Genomic DNA, 10,050 nt, shown 5'->3' with positions numbered 1-10,050 from the left:
GACGCTTATGTGAAAAAGTTTCAGGTTGATAAGCTCGAACCCAAAGCGGATAAAATGCATCTTCATAGGACACCCAAAACAGTTGGGTATACCTCCTAATTCAGATCCGAAAGCAATAGGGATTGTTTCTTGAATCAGGTCCTTTCTCAAGGAAAAGTTTGTCTCGGAAAGTTGAGTGGGAGGATGGTGGAGACTTGACGAGGTTATTGAACCGTCACTTCAGTAAGTGTGTAGCAGGGCACAGGAAGTTGTTCCTGTGGCGCCTACACCAATTGAAGTAGAAGCTTATGATAGTGATCATGAATTTTCGGATCAAGTCACTACCGTACCTCGTAGGGTGACAAGGATGCGTACTACTTCAGAGTGGTACAGTAATCCTGTCTTGAAGGTCATGTTGCTAGACAACAATGAACCTACGAGCTATGGAGAAGCGATGGTGGTCCCATATTCCGCAAATGGTTAGAAGCCATGAAATCCGAGATAGGATCCATGTATCAGAACAAAGCATGGACTTTGGTGGACTTGCCCGATGATTGGCAAGCCATTGAGATAAATGGATCTTTAAGAAGAAGACGAACGTGGATGGTAATGTCACCGTTTATGAAGCTCGACTTGTGGCGAAGAGTTCTTCACAAGTTCAAGGAGTTGACTACGATGAGATTTTCTCATCCGTAGCGATGCTTAAAGTCTGTCGGAATCATGTTAGCATTAGCTGTATTTATGAAATCTGGCAAGATGGATGTGAAAACGAGTTTCCTTACCAGTTTTCGTAAGGAAAGGTTGTATGTGATACAATCAGAAAGGTTTTGTCGATCCTAAAAGATGCTAACAAGTATGCAAAGCTCCAGCAATCCTTCTAAGGATTGGAGTAAGCATCTCGGAGTTGGAATGTATGCTTTGATGAGATGATCAAAGATTTTGGGTTTATGCAAAGTTTATGAGAAATTTGTATTTCCAAAGAAGTGAGTGGGAGCACTATAGAATTTCTGGTGAGTATATGTTGTTGACATATTGTTGATCAGAAATGATGTAGAATTTCTGGAAAGCATATAGGGTTATTTGAAAAGTGTTTTTCAATAGAAAACCTGGATTAAGCTGCTTGAACATTGAGCATCAAGATCTATAAGGATAGATCAAAACGCTTAATAGTACTTTTAAATGAGCACATACCTTGACATGATCTTGAAGGTGTTCAAGATGGATCAGTCAAAGAAGGAGTTCTTGCCTGAGTTGTAAGGTATGAAGTTAAGACTTAAAGCTCGACCACGGCAGAATAGAGAGAAAGGACAAAGTTCGTCCCCTATGCTTAGACGTAGGCTCCATAGTATGCTATGCTGTGTACCGCACCTGATGTGTGCCTTGCCACATGTCTGGCAAGAGGGTACAAAGGTGATCAAGGAGTGGATCACCAGATAGCGGTCAAAATTGTCCTTGGAGTAATAAGGACATGTTTCTCGATTATGGAGGTGATAAAAGTTCGGCGTAAAGGGTTACGTCGATGCAAGCTTTAACACCTATCCGAATGACTCTGAGTAGCAAACCGGATACGTATAGTGGAGCAACCATTTGGAATAGCTCCAAGTGGAGCGTGGAAGTAGCATTACAATATGGCCTAGAGATTTGCGAAGTACATACGGATCTAAATGTTGCAGACCCGTTGACTAAAACCTCTCTCACAAGCAAAACATGATCAAACCCCAGAACTCATTGAGTCTTAATCACATGATGATGTGAACTAGTTTATTGACACTAGTAAACTCTTTGGATGTTGGTCACATGGCGATGTGACCTGTGAGTGTTAATCACATGGTGATGTGAACTAGATTATTGACTCTAGTGCAAGTGGGAGACTGTTGGAAATATGCCCTAGAGGCAATAATAAATTAGTTATTATTATTATATTTCCTTGTTCATGATAATCGTTTATTATCCATGCTATAATTGTATTGATAGGAAACTCAGATACATGTGTGGATACATAGACAACACCATGTCCCTAGTAAGCCTCTAGTTGACTAGCTCATTGATTAATAGATGGTTACGGTTTCCTGACCATGGACAATGGATGTCGTTGATAATAGGATCACATCATTAGGAGAATGATGTGATGGACAAGACCCAATCCTAAGCCTAGCACAAAGATCATGTAGTTCGTATGCTAAAGCTTTTCTAATGTCTAGTATCATTTCCTTAGACCATGAGATTGTGCAACTCCCGGATGCCGTAGGAATGCTTTGGGTGTACCAAACGTCACAACGTAACTGGGTGGCTATAAAGGTACACTACGGGTACCTTTGAAAGTGTCTGTTGGGTTGGCACGAATCGAGACTGGGATTTGTCACTCCGTGTGACGGAGAGGTATCTCTGGGCCCACTCGGTAGGACATCATCATAATGTGCACAATGTGACCAAGGGGTTGATCACGGGATGATGTGTTACTGAACGAGTAAAGAGACTTGCCGGTAACAAGATTGAACAAGGTATCGGGATACTGACGATCGTATCTCGGGCAAGTACTATACCGGTAGACAAAGGGAATTGTATACGGGATTGCTTGAATCCTTGACATCGTGGTTCATCCGATGAGATCATTGTGGAACATGTGGGAGACAACATGGGTATCCAGACCCCACTGTTGGTTATTGGCCAGAGAGCTATCTCAGTCATGTCTGCATGATTCCCGAACCCGTAGGGTCTACACACTTAAGGTTCGGTGACGCTAGAGTTGTTATGGGAATTAGTGTGCAGTTACCGAATGTTGTTCGGAGTCCCAGATAAGATCCCGGACGTCACGAGGAGTTCCGGAATGGTCCGTAGGTAAAGATTTATATATGGGAATTCCTATTTTGGCCACCGGAAAATGTTCGGGATTTTTCGGTATTGTACCAGGAAGGTTCTAGAAGGTTCCGGAGTGGGGCCCACCTGCATGGGGGGACCCACATGAACGTGGGTAGTGGGGGCAAGGCCCCACACCCCTGGTCAAGGTGCACCAAGATCCCCCCTTAGAAGGAATAAGATCATATCCCGAAGGGATAAGATCAAGATCCCTAAAAAAGGGGGATAACAATCGGTGGGGAAGGAAATGATGGGATTTCTTTCCGCCCACCTTTGCCAATGCCCCAACGGACTTGGAGGGAAAGAAACCAGCCCCCTCCACCCCTATATATAGTGGGGACGCGCATGGGAGCTTGACCCTTGCCCCTGGCGCAACCCTCTCCCTCCCCAACACCTCCTCCTCCGTAGTGCTTGGCAAAGCTCTGCCGGAGAACTGCAAGCTCCACCACCACGCCGTCGTGCTGCCGGAGCTCTCCCTCAACTTCTCCTCTCCCCTTGCTGGATCAAGAAGGAGGAGACGTCCCCGGGCTGTACGTGTGTTGAATGCGGAGGCGCCGTCCGTTCGGCGCTAGATCGGATCTTCCGCGATTTGAATCGCCGCGAGTACGACTCCATCAACCACGTTCTTGTAACGCTTCCACTTAGCGATCTTCAAGGGTATGAAGATGCGCTCCCCTCTCTCTCGTTGCTAGTATCTCCATAGATTTATCTTGGTGATGCATAGAAAATTTTGAATTTCTGCTACGTTCCCCTTCAATTATTGCCTTTCACTTGCACGACCGAACGATGTGTATAATAATAAGAGTGCACGTGCATTGGACTAAGCTGGAATCTGCAAGCATTCAACTCAAGAGAGAAGACAAGTAATATGGGCTCTAAATTAAATAAACAATCATGCATATAAGAGCCACTAAGCATTTTCAATATGGTCTTCTCGACCCCCAAAAGAAAGAAAAGAAAATAAAACTATTTACACGGGAAAGCTCCCAACAAGTAAAAGAAGAACGAGAAATCTTTTTGGGTTTTCATTTTAATTTCTACTACAAGCATGGAAATTAAACTAACTAATTTTTTTTTGGTTTTTCTTAAGGTTTATCAAACACACAAAAAAAAGAAAACTAGAAAAAGAAATTTAAACTAGCATGGATAATACAATGAAAGAGTATGAGCATCGACGACTAGTGTGTGAACATGAATGTAAAGTCGGTGAGAAATACATACTCCCCCAAGCTTAGGCTTTTGGCCTAAGTTGGTCTAGTACCAAGGACCGCCGCTACTCTCCCCGGTGTAGTGGGAGGTGTAATTAGGATACCACTGGCTGGTCATCTCCGGATCCCACTGGATAGATGATGCACGATAAGGGTCCAGCTCAGGTTCCGGCTCAGGTTCAGGTTCTGGAGTAAAAGCTTGAGCTAGATGGTTGTTCATCGTTTCCGGCTTGACAAGATGATTTTCTGCAAGCAAATCAAACAACAGAGGCGCAGGCAAAATAATAAACTCAAAGTGTTTCTTATTGAATCTAAGTCTATACAAGAGCATCTTCTCTTCGTTGTCAACAATAAACTTGTGTGCTACCATGCTCTTGTAATCTAAAATGTGAGGAGGTAATTTTGTCTCCTCCTCCTCATGGTGCCTAATGGGTATCTGAAAATGTTCAGCAAGACGTGCAGCATAGATACCTCCAAATATGGGGCCTTTTATACGATTCAGGGCTAGCCGTTTAGCAATGACGGCACCCATACTAAAAGTATTGTCTCCTAGCAAAGCATGTTGAAGAATGATAATATCAGGAACACTCATATTTCCACTATTTCCTCGACCAATTAAGCATCTACTAGCAAATATGGCAAAGTAGCGTAAGACAGGAAAGTGTATGCTAGAGACCTTCGCCTCGGAGCCCTTCTTTGGCTCCTCTACAGCAATAGTATTAACAAATCCACCCACATCTTCACGATGGGGTTCATCTAATTCTCCCTCATAAGGTATCCTACATACCGCGCAAAAATGACGTAAAGACATTTCTTTGAATTCATCATATAAATGAAATGATACTGCAGGCGGTGATTTCTTAGGATAATAATAAAAGTTTTGCACGAAAGTATTGGTGAGTAAGAGATACTGATCGATTCGGTCGTTCATGAAACCAGTGAGGCCTGTAGTCTCGATTAAAGCATAAAAGTCTTCGTGAATCCCGGCTTCTTTCAAGAAATCCTCACATGGCCATTCGCACGACCATACTTCCGCTAAGCGAGGAAGATTATACTTGGCTTTTTCCTTCTCTTTGGCTTGTTTTTCCTGAGAGCTTCGGCTAGAAGAGCCTTTAAAAAGCCTCCTTAACATTTTCTGAAAATTTCTGAAATTTTAGTAACTTCAAAATAAAAGTGAATAAGACTAAACAAGATTGATAGCAACTACTCCTACAAGTGCCTAGAGCCTATATCATGCATTGGAATTGCTTGGGACCTCAAAAATTTAACATGCAAGCTCAAGAACATGGTCACCTATGCAGCAAAAATTTGCAATGAATAAAGCACTAGAACAAAAACTAATTGGACCAATGGAGGAGTCACATACCAAGCAACAATCTCCCAAAGCAGTTTCGTGAATGGAGCTTTGAGCTAAGAGATCGAAAATCGCAGCAAAACGAGCTAGAACTCGTGCTTGAGCTGGATGGGGATTTTTTGGGGAGAAGATGAAGTGTGTGGGTGCTGGCATAAGTGGAGGGGAGCCACCAGGGGCCCACGAGACAGGGGGCACGCCCTACGGGGGGGGGGGGCGCCCTCCTCTCTCGTGGCCTGGTGCTTGTCCCTCCTGCAGTGTTTTCAGTGCCTAAAATCCTCAAATATTCCAGAAAAAATCATACTAAATTTGCAGGGCATTTGCAGCACTTTTATTTTCGGACTATTTTTTAATGCACGGATAATTCAGAAAACAGACAGATAAAACTATTTTTGCTTTATTTATTCTAAATAACAGAAAGTTAAAGGAGGGTACAGAAGGTTGTGCCTTCTAGTTTCATCCATCTCGTGATCATCAAAATGAACCCACTAACAAGGTTGATCAAGTCTTGTTAACAAACTCATTCCGAGTAACACAGAACCGGAGAAATTTCGAATAACACTAAGTTACCTCAACGGGGATATGAAAATCCCCAACAATAAGAATATCATACTTTTTCTTGACAGTAGGAAGAGGAAATTCAAAACCTCCAATAATAATAGTTGGAACTTGTCCAATAGAATTGATGCTATGAACTTGAGATTGTTTCCTCGGAAAGTGTACCGTATGCTCATTACCATTAACATGAAAAGTGACATTGCCTTTGCTGCAATCAATAACAGCCCCTGCAGTATTAAGAAAAGGTCTACCAAGGATAATAGACATACTATCGTCCTCGGGAATATCAAGAATAACAAAGTCCGTCAAAATAGTGACATTTGCAACCACAACAGGCACATCCTCACAAATACCGACAGGTATAGCAGTTGATTTATCGGCCATTTGCAAAGATATTTCAGTAGGTGTCAACTTATTCAATTCAAGTCTACGATATAAAGAGAGAGGCATAACGCTAACACCGGCTCCAAGATCACATAAAGCAGTTCTAACATAATTTCTTTTAATGGAGCATGGTATAGTTGGTACACCCAAATCTCCAAGTTTCTTTGGTATTTCACCTTTAAAAGTGTAATTAGCAAGCATGGTGGAAATTTCAGCTTCCGGTATCTTTCTTTTGTTTGTGATAATATCCTTCATGTACTTAGCATAAGGATTTACTTTAGTCATATCAGTTAAGCGCATACGTAAGAAAATAGGTCTAATCATTTCAGCAAAGTGCTCAAAATCCTCATCATCCTTTGACTTGGATGGTTTAGGAGGAAAGGGCATGAGTTTCTGAACCCATGGTTCTCTTTCTTTACCGTGCTTCCTAGCAACAAAATCTCTCTTATCATAACGTTGATTCTTTGATTGTGGGTTATCAAGATCAACAGCAGGTTCAATCTCTACATCATTGTCTTTGCTAGGTTGAGCATCAACATGAACATTATCATTAGGTTCATGTTCATCACCTGATTGAGTTTCAGCATCAGAAATAGAAATATCATTGGGATTCTCAGGTGTGTCTACAGTAGGTTCACTAGAAGCATGCAAAGTTCTATCGTTTTTCTTCTTCTTCTTTTTAGAAGAACTAGGTGCCTCTAAATTATTTCTCTGAGAGTCTTGCTTGATTCTCTTAGGGTGGCCTTCAGGATACAAAGGTTCCTGAGTCATTCTACCAGTTCTAGTAGCCACTCTAACAACAAAGTCATTTTTATTATTCAATTCATCAAGCAAATCATATTGAGCTTTGAGTACTTGCTCAGCTTGAGTAGCAACCATAGAAGCATATTTACTAATGCGGTGAAGTTCATCTTTAACTCTAGCCAGATTATCATCTACGCGTCCTATCTCGAAAGCATTATTCTTGAACTCTCTACCAACATAAGCATTAAAACTTTCTTGTCTAGCCATAAAGTCGTCAAATTCATCTAAGCATGGGCTATGAAATTTAGTAGAGGGTATTTCAACTTTACCATATCTATAGAGAGAATTTACCTTTACTACCTATGTCGGGTTATCAAGACAATGTGGTTCTTCAGGCGGTAAATTAAGACCATGTATTTCTTCAATAGGTGGTAAATTCTTAACATCTTCAGCTTTAATACCCTTTTCTTTCAATTATTTCTTTGCCTCTTGCATATCTTCAGGACTGAGAAATAAAACACCTCTCTTCTTTGGAGTGGGTTTAGGAATAGGCTCAAGAGTTGGCTCAATTGGTTCAGGAATTACTTCAGGAACTGGCTCGGGAAGAGTCCAATTATTTTCATTAGTCAACATATTATTCAATAGTATTTCAGCTTCGTCGACCGTTCTTTCCCTGAAAACACAACCAGCACAACTATCCAAGTAGTCCTTGGAAGCATCGGTTAGTCCATTATAAAAGATATCAAGTATTTCTTTTTTCTTAAGAGGATGATCAGGCAAAGCATTAAGTAAGCGGAGAAGCCTCCCCCAAGCTTGTGGGAGACTCTCTTCTTTGATTTGCACAAAATTATATATTTCCCGCAAGGCAGCTTGTTTTTTATGAGCAGGGAAATATTTAGCAGAGAAGTAATAAATCATATCCTGGGGACTACGCACACAACCAGGAGCAAGAGAATTATACCAAGTCTTAGCATCCCCCTTTAATGAGAACGGGAATACCTTAAGGATATATAAATAGCGAGACTTCTCATCATTAGTAAACAGGGTGGCTATATCATTCAACTTGGTAAGATGTGCCACAACAGTTTCAGATTCAAGGCCATAAAAAGGATCAGATTCAACTAAATTAATAATATCAGGATCAACAGAGAATTCATAATCCTTATCAGTAACACATATAGGTGAAGTAGCAAAAGCAGGATCGGGTTTCATCCTAGCATTAAGCGACTGCTGCTTCCATTTAGCTAATAATTTCTTAAGATCATTTCTATCATTGAAAGCAAGAATTTCCATAGCAGCTGCTTCATTCATAACATAACCCTTAGGAACAACAGGTAATACATAATCATTGGGGGAACCTTCATCATCACTATCATCAATAATAGGTTCTTCAATATTTTCATTCCCCCTAACTCTAGCAAGTTGTTCATCTAGAAATTCACCTAATGGCAAAGTAGTATCACACACAGAAGTAGTTTCATCATGCATAGCAGAAGTGGCATCATCAATAACATGCGGCATATCAGAATTCATAGCAGTAGTAGGTTTAGGTGTCGCAAACCTACTAATAACGGAAGGAGAATCTAGTGCAGAGCTAGATGGCAGTTCCTTACCTCCCCTCGTAGTTGAGGGCAAAATAGTAGTTCGATCGTGTTTCAAGTTATTCATAGTGATCAACAGATATAAATCCCAAGTGACTCAGAGAATAGAGCTATGCTCCCCGGCAACGGCACCAGAAATTAGTCTTGATAACCCACAAGTATAGGGGATCGCAACAGCTTTTGAGGGTAGAGTATTCAACCCAAATTTATTGATTCGACACAAGGGGAGCCAAAGAATATTCTTGGGTATTAGCAGTTGAGTTGTCAATTCAGCCACACTTGGATAACTTAGTATCTGCAGCAAAGTGTTTAGTAGCAAAAGTGGTATGATAATAATAGCAATGGTAGCAAAAGTAAAGATAAATGTTTTTGGGTTTTTGTAGTAGTTGTAACAGTAGCAACGGAAAAGTAAATAAGCGAAGAACAATATGTGAAAAGCTCGTAGGCAATGAATCAGTGATGGATAATTATGCCGGATGTGATTCCTCATGCAATAGTTATAACATAGGGTGATATAGAACTAGCTCCAATTCATCAATGTAATGTAGGCATGTATTCCGTAAATAGTCATACATGCTTATGGAAAAGAACTTGTATGATGTCTTTTGTCCTACCCTCCCATTGAAGCGGGGTCCTAGCGGAAACTAAGGGATATTAAGGCCTCCTTTTAATAGAGAACCGGACCAAAGCATTAGCACATAGTGAATACATGAACTCCTGAAACTACGGTCATCACCGAGAAGTATCCCGATTATTGTCACTTCGGGGTTGTCAGATCATAACACATAATAGGTGACTATAGACTTGCAAGCTAGGATCAAGAACACACATATATTCATGAAAACATAATAGGTTCAGATCTGAAATCATGGCACTCGGGCCCTAGTGACAAGCATTAAGCATAGCAAAGTCATAGCAACATCAATCTCAGAACATAGTGGATTTTAGGGATCAAACCCTAACAAAACTAACTTGATTACATGGTAAATCTCATCCAACCCATCGCCGTCCAGCAAGCCTATGATGGAATTACTCACGCATGGTGGTGAGCATCATGAAATTGGTGATGGAGGATGGTTGATGATGACGACGGCGACGAATCCTCCTCTCCGGAGCCCCGAACGGACTCCAGATTAGCCCTCCCGAGAGAGATTAGGGCTTGGCGGCGGCTCCGTGTCGTAAAACACGATGAAACTTTCTCTCTGATTTTTTTTCTCCCCGAACGTGAATATATGGAGTTGGAGTTGACGCCGGTGGAGGTCTAGGGGGCCCACGAGATAGGAGGCCGCGCCCTGGGGGGGGGGGGGGCGCTCCCCTCGTGGATAGGCTGTGGGCCCCCTGGCATTAATTCTTTTGCCAAAAATTCTTA

Source organism: Triticum aestivum, chromosome 2B, assembly GCF_018294505.1.
Source record: "Triticum aestivum cultivar Chinese Spring chromosome 2B, IWGSC CS RefSeq v2.1, whole genome shotgun sequence".
Taxonomy (NCBI): Eukaryota; Viridiplantae; Streptophyta; class Magnoliopsida; order Poales; family Poaceae; genus Triticum; species Triticum aestivum.
The sequence above is the reverse complement of the archived record's forward strand: the minus strand, read 5'-3'. Positions refer to the sequence as shown.